The 14,058-nt window shown below is 44.3% G+C and overlaps 1 long non-coding RNA gene and 1 pseudogene across 2 annotated transcripts in view; one reads left to right on the top strand and one right to left on the bottom strand.

Annotated features, from left to right (window-relative positions):
* The first annotated feature begins 5,965 nt into the window (after positions 1 to 5,965).
* The window catches only part of LOC308387096, a 28,631-nt gene continuing 20,538 nt past the window's right edge, over positions 5,966 to 14,058 (top strand). Inside the window, exon 1 of the long non-coding RNA XR_013969887.1 lies at positions 5,966 to 6,079. This is a non-coding gene — a long non-coding RNA (uncharacterized lncRNA). The remainder of the gene's footprint in view (positions 6,080 to 14,058) is intronic.
* On the bottom strand, positions 7,087 to 7,813 carry LOC308387292 (olfactory receptor 1500-like; annotated as a pseudogene). The gene has a single exon. The product of its transcript is annotated as an olfactory receptor 1500-like (transcript).

The following is a 14,058-nucleotide window of genomic DNA, read 5'->3' as shown; positions in this document are numbered from 1 at the left end:
TGGCTCTTTCAAAGGAAGAGTACCCAGCCACTGGTACAGATATGTAGACGACACCTGGGTCAAAATCAAGACACAAGAAGTGGAATCCTTCACTGCTCACATTAACGCTGTGGATAAAAACATCAAGTTCACCAGGGAAGACACAAAGGACAACTGTTTGCCTTTCCTGGACTGCGCTGTGCACATTGAAGAGAACGGCAACCTCAACATCAAAGTTTACCGGAAGCCCACACACACGGACCAGTACCTCCTCTTTGACTCCCATCACCCTCTGGAACAAAAACTTGGAGTAATTAGGACCCGACACCACCGGGCAGAACATGTTCCTGCTAAGCCTGAAGGAAAAAAGAAGGAACACACACATGTAAAGGAAGCACTCAAAACGTGCGGCTATCCTAAATGGGCGTTCTTAAAGTCAGCAAAGAGGCACAGAAAAGAAGATCAGACACCAGCGAGGGAGGATAAGAAAGACAGACGCAACAACATTGTCATCCCCTATGTAGCCGGTGTATCAGAAAAACTCAGGAGAGTTTTCTCCAAGCATGACATCCCAGTGTATTTCAGACCCAGCAACACGCTCAGACAGAAACTGGTTCACCCGAAAGACAAAACGCCAAAACACAGACTTAACAATGTGGTGTATGCTGTACAGTGCAGCGAGGAATGCCCAGACCTCTACATTGGAGAGACCAAACAGCCACTTCACAAGCGCATGGCACAACATAGAAGAGCCACCTCCACAGGACAAGACTCAGCAGTCCATCTGCATCTTAAGGATAAAGGACACTCTTTCGAGGATGCCAATGTTCACATTTTGGACAGAGAAGACAGATGGTTTGAAAGAGGAGTGAAAGAAGCCATCTATGTCCACTGTGAGCGACCATCTTTGAACAGAGGCGGTGGTTTACGACACCAACTCTCTGCCATCTATAATCCAGTTTTGAGATCCCTTCCCAGACGCCTTAACGCCCACTCACATCCTGGGCCATCTGATCTCAGGAATTCGCATGATAAGGTGGGGCCAGGTTTCACAATGAACTCACCCGAAACTCTGGCTGATTGGGACCCACACCCAGTTTCACACCTTGGCTCAGGCGATTAGAGGATCATCAGGGGGTCCTTTTGTCCCTCTTTGGGGGGATACTCCCACTAGGTTTATATCTGGGACTCTCCACCATTTGACCTTAGAACTGAAGAAGCTTCTCGGATGAGAGGTGAAACGTCTTCAAGTAACTTAAAGAAGTCCAGACGCTTTTCTTTGCAAGCTCCTTTGATTCATCCTTGTTCTATGCCTGTCTCTCTGTGCTCTTCTCTGTGTACTGTGTTGTGTTTAAGGTCCACATCTTGGTGTCAGTATTTTCAGTTTCGTGTCCTCCCTGCCCGGTCATGAGTAATTGTCTTCAGCTGTGTTCCCCCTGTGTTCCCACTTCCCTCATTACCTTCTGTGTATTTATGTCAGAGTGTCCCTTTGTTCTGTGTTGTGTCGTCCCTCTAGGTGGCGTGCATTTACCGTGTCTTCCCAGCGCCTCAGCTTTAGTTGCTCCCAGTATAGTTTTTGTATGACTTCTTATGTTCCTGTTAATAAAGACCTGCCTTTGAGTTCATCCCCGTGTGTCTAGAGCCGTGCATTTGGGTCCTCTCTTGCCTTCACACAGCCGCCGCATGACAGAACGACGCAACCACGAAATGGACCCAGCAGGCTCCGCCCGTGAGGGAGATATTCTCCATGTACAGAGTCTGGTGCAACGAATAACCCACGCCTCGGACTCACGGACAATTTCCGTCGGACTTAACACCATAAAGGCAATAATCGAGGGAAACCCTTTCCTTCACCAGCTCACCTGCTATGAAGGTTTTATCGACGAATTGAGCCGAGCCAAGGAGGCATTACAAGCCCGTGAGCTGGAAGACAGTGTCCGTTCCCGGGATTCCACACCACAGCAACTGCAGTCGGAGATCTCCACCCGTCAGCCGTCGCAGCAGCAGACGGGGCTCTCGGTATCGCAACAGCGGCTGCTAAAACGAGAGGGTTTTTCGGCGCCGCTGCCGCGGAGCCCTTCTCCATCCCCTCTCAGCTCTGACCGTCGCTCTCCCGCTGCTTTCCTAGCAGCGATGTGGTCGGATGATGAAGAGGAGACCGTCACTCCCGCATCATCACCGGTTTCCCCCGTCACCTCCGTTCCCTCATCAAGGAGGAGACGCCGTCCACGCTGTCACCGGTCCTCTCCTCAGCCGGATTCCGGGATTACTGAGCAACCGGCTGGGGTGAGTGACAAAGACACTTTTTCTGTTCACTCTGAGGCTAGCTCTCACTAACCTGAATGCAGGAATGCAAACTCTGTGACTCTTGCCATAGGCTCTAAAGGCTCACGATCTGTAAATGTTGAATCCGAACCCGAACTTCTTATGGACCTTTGTACTGCCCAGAGGGTCAACTCAGAGACCGTTTCTCCTACGTTTGGACTCATACTCGAGAAAGATTATCCTTCGCTAGTGATTCCTCGGTCTAAAAACTCGAAGTCAGCATTTCCTGAGTTAGAGACACCTGTTTCAGTGCCCTTTACCTGTGTGTCTGCTGAGGATGATTGTTTTGCAGTTAAGCTCACCACTGGGGCTTTACAACCTGCCTCCTTAGATGGTAAAGCAGTAAAATCCAAGACTGTAAATGTTCCTGTGATAGCTCGACCCCAGCTCGTTACTTCTGAGCCATCACCCCCGGGGATTGTCCATTCTGACGTATGTACTGATTCAAATGTTCTTGAGTCAGGGGGCTCTACACCCACCACTGTTTTCCCTAGGTTTACTGCTTCCAGCGATCTGGAGGTAAAAGACTTTGTTTCATCTGCCTCTCCGGTGCACAGACCTGTGTTTACATCGGCTATTAACCCCTCCTCTGTCAGTAAAAGTATGGTTAGCTCCGAAGAAAGAAGCTCTAAGACTGTTGGTGCATCAGCTGATCACATTTCTCTAGAGTCTGTAAACACTGAAGGCAGTGCATTAGTGCCTGTAAGCTACAGCTTTAGCACACTTAATGCTATGAAGTCAGAGCGCTGTTCCTCATTCGATCACTCAGGGCAGGGAATTGATCTCTTGCAGACTGTTCTTTCTAGGCCCGACTCCCAGGCCCCTTGTGTTTTAGGGATAGCTAAAACTCCCCTGCACCTATCTCAGTTCCCCAGGTGAGGGGGGCTGGCGCCCAGCTGGTCCCTGTTCCGGTTTCCGGGTCGACTGAAGCTCTGCTGGTCCCTGCACCCGTATCAGCTCCTCGGGTGGGGACAGCAGCCGCTCAGTCCCTGCCGAAATCTGTGCCAACCGCTGAGGTGAGGCCCGCCAGGACCCAGCCGGTCTCTGCACCTGTACCTACTCCTCAGGTGGGAGCGACTGGTGTCCAGCAGGTGCCTGCACCTTTCATCCGCGTTGTAGGCCCAGAGGAACCGACACCGCCACCTGTCCTACATCCGCTCCCACACCCAACATTGCACTTAGCTGCACAGGATGCCCCTCAGTCAGTCAGTCAGCCTTCTCCTCAGTGCACAGTCCAGCCTTCTCTCCAACCGCCATTACTACCACTAGTTCAGTTTGCTACCCAGTCTCCCTCAGTTCAATCGCTAGCCACGTCTCCTGTGTCCCGGCTAGCCACGTCTCCTGTGTCCGCTGGAGGGTCCGAGGGGCCCGTTCAGCCTCCTGTCTCTGCTGGAGGGTCCGTGGGGCCCGTTCAGCCTCCTGTCTCTGCTGGAGGGTCCGTGGGGCCCATTCAGCAACCTTCCTCGTCTACTGGGGGGCCCGAGGAGCCCGTCCAGCCACCAGCTGCTCCACCAGCAGCCTCATCCGCGTTTGCAGCAGCAGTGTCATCCATGCCGGCACCTGCTGCAGCGCCTCCGTCTTCAGCTTCCACGCCGCCGCCAGCTGCAGCCTCAGAGTCTCCGTCCCCGGCTTCCACGCCGCCGCCAGCTGCAGCCTCAGAGTCTCCGTCCTAGCCAGCTGCAGCCTCCGTGTCTTCGTCCTCGCCAGCTGCAGCCTCCGTGTCTTCGTCCTCGCCGTCGCCTGGTCCAGCTTCGGCTTCATCCTCGCCCGGTCCGGCCTCCGCTTCAGCTGCTTCATCCTCGTCTGGTCCGGCCTCCGTGTCTTCGCCTTCGGCGTCGCCTGGTCCAGCCACATCTGGGTCTGCGGTTTATCGGCCATCTTCCAGGCTACTGGTCGGGTGTCATCGCCGTCGTGGGCGTCATCGCCCAGTGGCCCCCAGACCCCTTTCGCCTGATTCGCCGCCACTGCCTTCCGCGCGGCCGGCCCCCAGACCTCCTTCGCCTGGGTCGCCGCTGCTGCCGTCCGCACGGCCGGCACCCTGAACTGTTCTTTTTGGACTCATGTTTTGTTTTGGGACTTTCTTGTGTTTTGGTGTTTTGTATGACTTCTTATGTTCCTGTTAATAAAGACCTGCCTTTGAGTTCGTCCCCGTGGGTCCTCTCTTGCCTTCACACAGCCGCCGCATGAAAGGGAGAATCCCAAATTTCAGTGCCCCTCCCGAAAATCTCCCGGAGCCACCGTTCTCCCGAATTTCTCCTGATTTTCCACCCGGACAACAAATTTGAAAAACCATATCGCAGAATTCATAGCGCGGCCCAGCCAATTCCAGCTACTTAGTTTTAATATTACTCTTATTTCTCTTTCTGAGTCGTGTTGAAAATAGCTTCCGTAATATACATCAGAGTTAAAGAGAATATAGTTTGGTCGAAGATCAGACACCAGCGAGGGAGGATGAGAAGGACAGACGCAACAACATTGTCATCCCCTATGTAGCCAGTGTATCAGAAAAACTCAGGAGAGTTTTCTCCAAGCATGACATCCCGGTGTACTTCAGACCCAGCAACACGCTCAGACAAAAACTGGTTCACCTGAAAGACAAAACTCCAAAACACAGACTTAACAATGTGGTGTATGCTGTACAGTGCAGCGAGGAATGCCCAGACCTCTACATTGGAGAGACCAAACAGCCACTTCACAAACGCATGGCACAACATAGAAGAGCCACCTGCACAGGACAAGACTCAGCAGTCCATCTGCATCTGAAGGATAAAGGACACTCTTTCGAGGATGCCAATGTTCCCGTTTGGGACAGAGAGGACAGATGGTTTGAAAAAGGAGTGAAAGAAGCCATCTATGTCCACTGTGAGCGACCATCTTTGAAAAGAGGCGGTGGTTTACGACACCAACTGTCTGCCATCTATAATCCAGTTTTGAGTTCCCTCCCCAGACGCCTTAACGCCCACTCACATCCTGGGCCATCTGACCTCAGGAATTTGCATGATAAGGTGGGGCCAGGTTTCACAATGAGCTCACCCGAAACCCTGGCTGATTGGGACCCACACCCAGTTTCACACCTTGGCTCAGGCGATTAGAGGATCATCAGGGGGTTCTTTCGTCCCTCTAGGTTTAAATCTGGGACTCCCCACCATTTGACCTTAGAACTGAAGAAGCTTCTTGGATGAAAGGTGAAACGTCTTCAAGCAACTTAAAGAAGTCCAGACGCTTTTCTTTGCAAGCTCCTTTGACTACAATGGCCTGGATGACTGAGAACCTTCACAGACATAGTTTGGGATTGTAATATTACAATATGGCCGTTAATGGGTGTAAGAAGGCCTGGAATGGGAACAAAGAACTGGGGTGCAGAGCAGGAGGACAATCAACCCCCACCTCCAGGCCAGGAAGCAAGAGTTACTGAGGGTGAGGGGCAGACAAAGGGGTCAAACGGACACTACCTTAAAAGGAGATGGGGGTCGGGGTGTCAGCACCCTTGGCCACTGTACTAGTGTATTTCCATTGTGGGGGTGTTTACTGTAGGGGGGAGGACACCAGAGGTTATAACTGTAACTGTTGTGTGGAGTTCTTTAGATCAGCCTTTAGCATAGGACTGCATAGGATGCAGTGTGCTGATCTCCAGATGGATCTGTAAGAATAATGGGTAATAAAAGGATTGTGTAAAACATGGAAACATCTCAGCGTGATTTCTACCAGGACCAAAAGAATTGCAGACACCGGCGTTGTCTCAACAGTCGCAATTTTTTTTTTAACATATTTTCAGGTGAGAATGTTGCTGTGTAAACTTCAAATATCTGAGCCGACCGACACATCATCTTCAAACCCGCGCGATCTTTCGCTACTCGGGTTAAACATGATATATAAGTTACTTTGATAACTTAAAAATGTTATTGTTTGGCTTTTTCAGTGTTTTATTTGTTCATGAGTAAATCGGTTTGGCTGAGATTAAAGTTATTAGATTAGATTCAATTTAATTTAACTTTATTAATCCCTCGGGAGGGTTCCTCCGGGGCTTTCACACAGCTGAATAAACATCAAACAGAAAATGATTAAACAGAAGTTTAAGACGGTCGAGAGTTTACGTCAGCGCCCGGTTATATTTTAGATAGCAAGGAGCAGACAGCAGAGTTTCACTCTACCGAGGGAGCTCGTGCCATACTACCCGGCTTTATTTAGACCGCGAAGGCCGGGTCCTCAGGTGGAAGCAGCCTGTGAATTTGGACACCACCGCTGTTTCCTGGCTGGCCAATAATAACGGTGACATTTAATGTATTTTATCCGATAGATAAACCCTGTAAAATGCTTTTAACCCCCCCCCCCCCCGGCCCAACATCCCTTTTGAATGTCAAACAACAAATTCAAAGAAAATACTAAAACTGCTACTAAAACTGACTAAAATTAAAATAATGTCTATATCTTAGTCCTGAAAAATACAAAGGAGCAGAATCTCTTTAGTCACAGAAAGACTAAATCTTTTATATCAGATGGCAGAGGGCACTGCAGACATTCAAGTCTAAATCCTTTTTTAATATTTTGTGGCAATTTTGGATGTAACTCGAGTTTTCAGCAACTTCTTTAATGACTCTTTGATCTCCTGTGTCTGAAGAACATAGATAATCGGGTTTAACATGGGAGGCAATACAGTGCTCATAGAAAGGCTTATGATTCTAGCATTTGGATGTATTACACTCCCAAAGATATACACAAATGTAAATGGAAGGAAATAAATTGCCACTAATGAAAGGTGACCTGTGTAGGTTTTGAAAGCTTTCACTCTTTCCCTAAATGTAGAAATTTTTGACAAAGAATAGCCAATACAGCAGTAACTTCCCACAATAAATGCCAGTGGAAACCCAAGAATTATAACTAGTGCCAAATCAGCAAATGCACGATTGGGGGTAACATCATTGCAGCCAAGACGATACATAGGACCATGATCACAGAAATAGCTCTGAATAACAACAGACTTACAAAAAGAAAGTCTTGTGAGAAGGCCAGCTGCAATGAGTATAAGAGTTATGGCAAGAAGCCAGAAAAAAGCGATCAAAGATAAAATGAGCCTGTGGCTCACTCTCATTTGATAGTGCAGCGGGTACATGATAGCCATGACTCTGTCAAAGGACAATACAACCAGATTAAAACCTTGCATAAAAATGAAAGTAAAGCAGAAAAACATGAAAGTCAAGCAGTCATTGTAGGAAATATAATAATGGTTAAACAGAAAAATGTCAACAACCTTTGGAACCAAAGCAGAGCTACTTAACAGGTCTGTAAATGCAAGGTTAAAAACAGCAATATATTTAGGACTTCTCAACATGCGATCCAATGTTATTACAATCATCACTAATGTGTTTCCCACCACTGCAAGAATGTAAATAAAACACAGAAAGACAAAATAATATCTAATATTAGGTATGCCAATAAAACCACTTATTATAAAATATGCAGGTCGCACAAAGGTGATGTTGTTCTCAGCAGCTGAGTTAATCAATGCCATGTAAAGAGCTTCTGTTAATCTTCTATAATTCTCTGTACTCGTTTGTGTAGGCTGCCTCTAGTTTGTGAAGGCTAGCTACAAATATAAGCAGAGCAACTTTGTGCTCTGATACTTATAGCAGTACTCTGTTCTCTTGTGTACTGCTCTCCTCATGTGTGTGCATGTGTGCATAGGGTACACAATTCAGCAGCCAGCCAAACACCATTCAAAATACAGGAGTCAGATTATAGCGTCAAAGCTCCAGGTGCTTTATTTTAGGTTGCAGCTGTACAGCAGGTCACAGTGGTTGTATTGGACTACCTGGGTTCACAAATGTTATCCACCCACTTAAAAAAAAAGAAGAAAGAAATAGGCTTGGAAGCCAGTGAAGGGAAGCAAGGATAGGTTTAATATGTGACTGCTGGCTAGTTTTCGTTAGCAGCCTTGCTGCTGCGTTCTGAACTAATTGAAGATGAGCTATGAAAGAACTGAGAGATGTACGTGAAAAGTGAATTGTAATAATCAACACAGGAGAAAATTAAAGTGTGTACTAAAAGTTCAAGATGACAAACTCACAGTAAAGGGTTGTTGTTCGCAATATTTCTCAGCAGACAAGTATCACATGTGGAGTTCCCCAAGGTTCCATCTTGGGACCCCCTCTGTTTAACATCTACATGCTCCCACTGGCACAGATTATAAAGAACAACAAAATAAACTACCACAGCTATGCAGATGACACACAAATATATATCACAATGTCACCAGGAGACCGAGGCTCTGTACAGGCTCTTGGTAAATGCATTGAGGAAATTAATGACTGGTTGTGCCACAATTTTCTCCAACTAAACAAAAACAAAACTGAAGTAATAGTCTTTGGCGCCAAAGAAAAACGATTACAGGTCACCAGAGAACTTCAATATATACATCTAAAAACCACAAACCAGGCGAGAAATTTGGGTGTAGTGATGGATGCAGACCTAAACTTAGAAAAACACATTAAGACAATAACAAAATCAGCTTACTATCACCTCAAGAATATTTCAAGGATAAAAGATCTGATGTCTCAACAGGACCTGGAAAAACTAGTCCATGCATTCATCTTTAGTAGGCTTGATTACTGTAACAGCATCTTTACAGGTCTACCTAAAAAATCAGTCAGACAACTACAGCTCATTCAGAACTCTGCTGCTCGAGTCCTCACTAAGACCAAAAAAGTGGACCACATCAGTCCAGCTCTGAGGTCCTTACACTGGCTGCCTGTCCGTCAGAGGATAGACTTTAAAGTTCTGATGCTGGCCTATAAAGCTCTGAATGGTTTAGGACCAAAATACATCAGTGACCTCCTAACCCAGTATGAACCTTCCAGATCCCTCAGGTCATCTGGATCCGGTCTTTTATCAGTTCCCAGAGTCAGAAGCAGACACGGAGAAGCTGCATTCAGCTTTTATGCTCCTTATATCTGGAACAAACTCCCAGAAAGCCTCAGATCAGCTGAAACACTCAGTTTATTTAAATCCAGGTTGAAGACTCACCTATTCTCAGCTGCATTTGAATAAAGCACCAAATCCACACTTTTAAGCTTAAATTTCAAAACTTACACTAACTACTGATTTTATCTACTGTTCTGATTTTATCTGTTTTGATTTTATATACTGTTTTGTTTGTTTGTTTGTTTGTTAAGTGGGTTTAGAGCTCTGGGTAGCTCCCCAGCTGGGTCTAGACTGGGTCTAGAGAGTATTTTAAATTCAGGGAATTTAAAATAGAAAGTAGCTCGTCCACAGAAGGACTGGTAGCTCCCCTTACGATAAGGGTTTAGATCGCGCGAACAGGTGTGAAATGTGTGTGTTCAGTTAGTTTGTTTGTTTGCTTGTTTTAATCAATTTTAAATCATGCTTTTTATTTGTTTTTGTTTCTAATGTCTCTGTAAAGCACTTTGAATCACCTTGTTGTTGAATTGTGCTATACAAATATATTTGCCTTGCCTTGCCTTGCCTTGCCTTCTGAATAGGAAGATGTAGGCAACACCAGACTGCAGATGAGCTGCATACATGGCTGGACTAGGACAAAAAATCGTCCCGGGCATTTTGACTAGAGACTAGAGATGGACCGATCCGATATTACGTATCGGTATCGGTCCGATACTGACCTAAATTACTGGATCGGATATCGGAGAAAAATTAAAAATGTAATCCGATCCATTAAATATCACGAAAGCACCTCACAAAACTTAACTTAAGCGTTAAGCTTAACAAACGACTGCCTCTTCTTGCTGCTACTTCAATCATGAAACTGCTTAACGATCAGCTGATCAGCTTTTCTGTCGCGAGTCCGTGTCTCTAGTTTGCTTTTGGCCCACTTTGCACCAGAAAGAGGAAACCAGCGGCTGAACAACAGCAGCACGTTTAAGCTTGTTCCTGCAGCCGCATCTGCAGCACCACCCGTTATATACTCACCCATATCAGGAAGAACATAATAATCCCTTATTAAGTGAAAACTAGAGATCAAAGTAGTTTAAAGTAGTTTAAAAAGGTTGGAAACAGAACCCACCGAATAGATATAAATATAAGAAGTACAAAAATAAAATAAACAAAGGCAAAATTACATTAGAACTTATTTTTAACGTATTGAAACTAATAATAGCAAGGATAACAACCTGTATACTGATATTAACAATGGAACATAGTTGGCATGACGACCATGCCCAGAATGTATAGAATGAATAAAAGGAAATAATTCACACGAAAACCTATTAAATAAAATAGAGAGATGCATAAGGTACATTAAGGCTGTGTTATTGTTCAGCCAAGGAAAGTGTGTGAAAAGGTAAGTGTCTCCAGCTTGGGAAATGGTGAAACTGCAGATCACCCGAAGCCCTTGATGGATACAAAAGAAAATATAAATAATATATTATAATAAACTGCCTGGTTCGACATGCAACAGAGAGAACGAATGTGACCGAAGGTTGGATCTGAGATGAGGCAAACAGAAGACCGGTCTAAAAATGTAGGCACAAACCTGTTCAGAGAAAAAGCAAATCTGTGCAGATTGGATGAATTCTAAATTATCTGTTTGCTGAGTAAGATGATCCTAACTATTAAATTGGCTCAGTAGTAGTATAGTGGTATACACTAATAAAATATTGTAATATACTATTGTTATAATATAGAAAGAAAAAGATGATAATATTAATAATGATATAATATTAATATGAAGAGGCACCTTAGTCAGTTATGATGTGAGGTGGACAATTGTTATGAAGTAGTCTGCATCAAGCTTAAGGTTTGCTCAAACTCAGTTTAATGACATATGATGTGAAGAAAATAAAGAAAATATCTAAACTAATTAAGTGCATAGAGGCACTTGACCTGCTTGAAAAACCTGTCATTCATCCTAGATGAAACATTGCTGAGATATAGAGCACACCTATAATAACAACTAATAAGCCAAACCCTGTAGAAAACAGCTAAAGCTACAGGATTGAGAAGCTGAATTAAATATGTGGACACTGCTAAGCTGATGAGCATGTTACACATTTCCTTTTATTTTTTATTTATTTGTTTTTTTTAGAGCAGAAGCTGCATACTACTAAAAGCATGCAGCTGTCTGTGAGCTCAGTTTTTTCCCCTCACACTTCTGCTCTGTTTGCTCTGTCCTGACTCATGTATGTGTTACGATCCAATGTTGTCAGTGTTTTGTGTTAGGCGTGACTGTTATGTGTTTCCTGTTTTACTTTGAAGGTCTGTTTTATCTCAGTGTGTTCAGTTTACGCTTCCTTGTCTCGTCAGTTCTGATTTGCCCCAGCTGTGTTTCCCTCCTGTTGTCCATTCCCTGATTGCTCCCTCTATGTATTTAAGCCCTGTGTTTCAGTTTGTCATGGGTTGTGATCACTGTGGTGTTGGTATCTTAGTTTTGTAAATAGCTGTAAATAGATTTGTAAAGTAGCAATTGAGTATTTTTTTTTTCCACCTTGTATATATTGTTCACTGCAGCAGCCAGGTAGGTGTGAGAAGCCATTTTTGTTGATTAAGTTTTCTCCTGTTTTTGTTTAGGAAGTTAGGTAAGTGAATTGTCTTTTGTTTGGTTTTTCATTTTGGGTAGGAAAGCGTAGGGACCATTAGGGAGTTTTGTTTGTTATTTTTGGCACTGCTCACTGCTGAAGCAAATAAATAGCTGCTTAGCATTTTTAAAGATACTATTGTTTGGGTTCTTGTTTTGGGTGGAGTGTGGTGGGCCAATGTTTTGTTGCGTTCAGGACACGCCTAGACCTAGAACGTAACATAAATGGGGGCTCGTCCATTCGCTGGAGGGTCCGAGGGAGGGACTGCTTCAGCCTTCCGTCTATCTTCGCTGGAGGGTTTGTTTGATTATTTTATTTTGTTGGTTTGGAAATGAATTTGTGACCATACTTGTGGATCACAGTGACACATAGTGATTAGGCATATGATTTACAAATGCCTAGTTTTAGAGCTGTGAGCAATGCAAAGTTTAAAAAAAAAAGTGTGTGTGTGTGTGTGTGTGTGTGTGTGTGTACACACACACACCCCCACCAACTTCAAAGTTTGAAATATGTAAGATGTGTGAATTCTTTGAAAAACTAGAAATTATCTAAAAATGCCTTAGGTGAAAATGTAGTGTTGCAGCTGTAGAGAAGAAAGAAGAAGCATTCAGTAACTTAAAAATAGGCATTACAGACAAATACAGTTTTAGCATTGCCTGACTATGATAAGCCTTTCTACTTACGTGTAGATGGGGGAGCAGGTTATATGAAAGCAGTGATAACACAGGCATTTGGAGAAAAACAACGCCCGTTAGCATCCCTGGTGAAACTTAGACTTGTGTAAATTAGACTCTGTTGCGTCAGGCCTGCCTGCATGTGCAAGCCTGTGTAGCAGCAGCAGAGGCAGTAAAAGAGTCAGCTGCACGTATGCAGTCATACGTGCATGTGAATTGCACGCAGGCCAAAATATAAATATATACGCTGACAGCCAGTATGTTTTTTTTTTTTTTTTTTTTGTTTTTTTTTTTTCAGCAGTGCACCACTTTGCAAAAATTTGGCATAACGGAGGTATGGTCACCTCTACGGGTAACTCAGTGCAACACGGCAGCTTATTAAAAACCTTATTGGAAGTGATCACCTTGCCAAAACAATTGGCACTTTGCAAATGTGCAGCACATCGAAAAGACAACTCTATTGTCACAAAAGGAAATATTTTGCAGATCAAGCAGCAAAACAGGCTGCACAACAATCGGCAGAGCTACTAGTATCCGACTACTGCCCACAAACACCACTTGACGTACTAAGAACTGAACAAAAAGCTGCAGACAACCACTGAACAGAACAAGTGGCTGAAATGTGGAGCACAACTGAAAGATGACTTAATGGTCTGTGATGGAAAACCAATATTACCAAAGTCTCTACACAAAACAGCAGCCTTAGTGACACATGGAGTAACACATGTGTCAACAGGAGGGATGGTATAGATAATCAATACACACTTTTACAATATAAATTTTGAAACTTCAGCAAAAGAATTTGTAAGAACATGCCTAATCTGTCAAAAACACAATCCACAAGGAAACTTAAGACCTAAGAGAGGCCAGTTCTCCACACCATCCACATGGATTTTATTGAATTGAATGAATGTCAAGGATCAAAATATGCCTTAGTGATCATAGATGTGTTTTCAAACTGGCCAGAGATTTATCCAGTGAAGAAAGTAGATGCAATCTCAGTTGCAAAATGTCTATGTAATCATTTTATTCCAACATATGGTATCCCTTCTCTGATAAGATCAGACAATGGGACACATTTTGTCAATGATGTGATCAGTAAGGTCTCTGAAGCACTAGGATTCAGCATAAGAAACCATTGTGCTTATCAACCACGGAGTGCAGGGTTAGTAGAGAGAACTAACGGCACCATAAAACAGAGACTCAGAAAATGCCTGAAATAGATTAAAAATGCAAAGAGTTTAGTCTATTTAAAAGGCAGTGTGTGTGAGAGGATTATGAAATTGTGTGAATGATGCTACATTTTAGATCTAAAGTTAGTAGAATTACAGAGGGTTTGTAGATTGTAAATACAAAATGAGTTTGATTAGCCTGTAGAAACACAAAAGTGAGTAACAGGAAGTGTGTGTGTGACAGGAACTTTGCATGCCCATAAAAGGAGACTCACTGTGACAAGTGAGCACCCAGAGAGAAAAACAGAAGAAACAGACTCTAGCCAGATGAAGCAAATGGAGGTTTTAAGAAAAGAAACGAAA

Source organism: Rhamphochromis sp. 'chilingali' (genome assembly GCF_963969265.1).
Source record: "Rhamphochromis sp. 'chilingali' genome assembly, chromosome: 19".
In the NCBI taxonomy this organism is placed as follows: domain Eukaryota; kingdom Metazoa; phylum Chordata; class Actinopteri; order Cichliformes; family Cichlidae; genus Rhamphochromis; species Rhamphochromis sp. 'chilingali'.
This window is presented reverse-complemented; position numbering and strand designations above follow the sequence as displayed.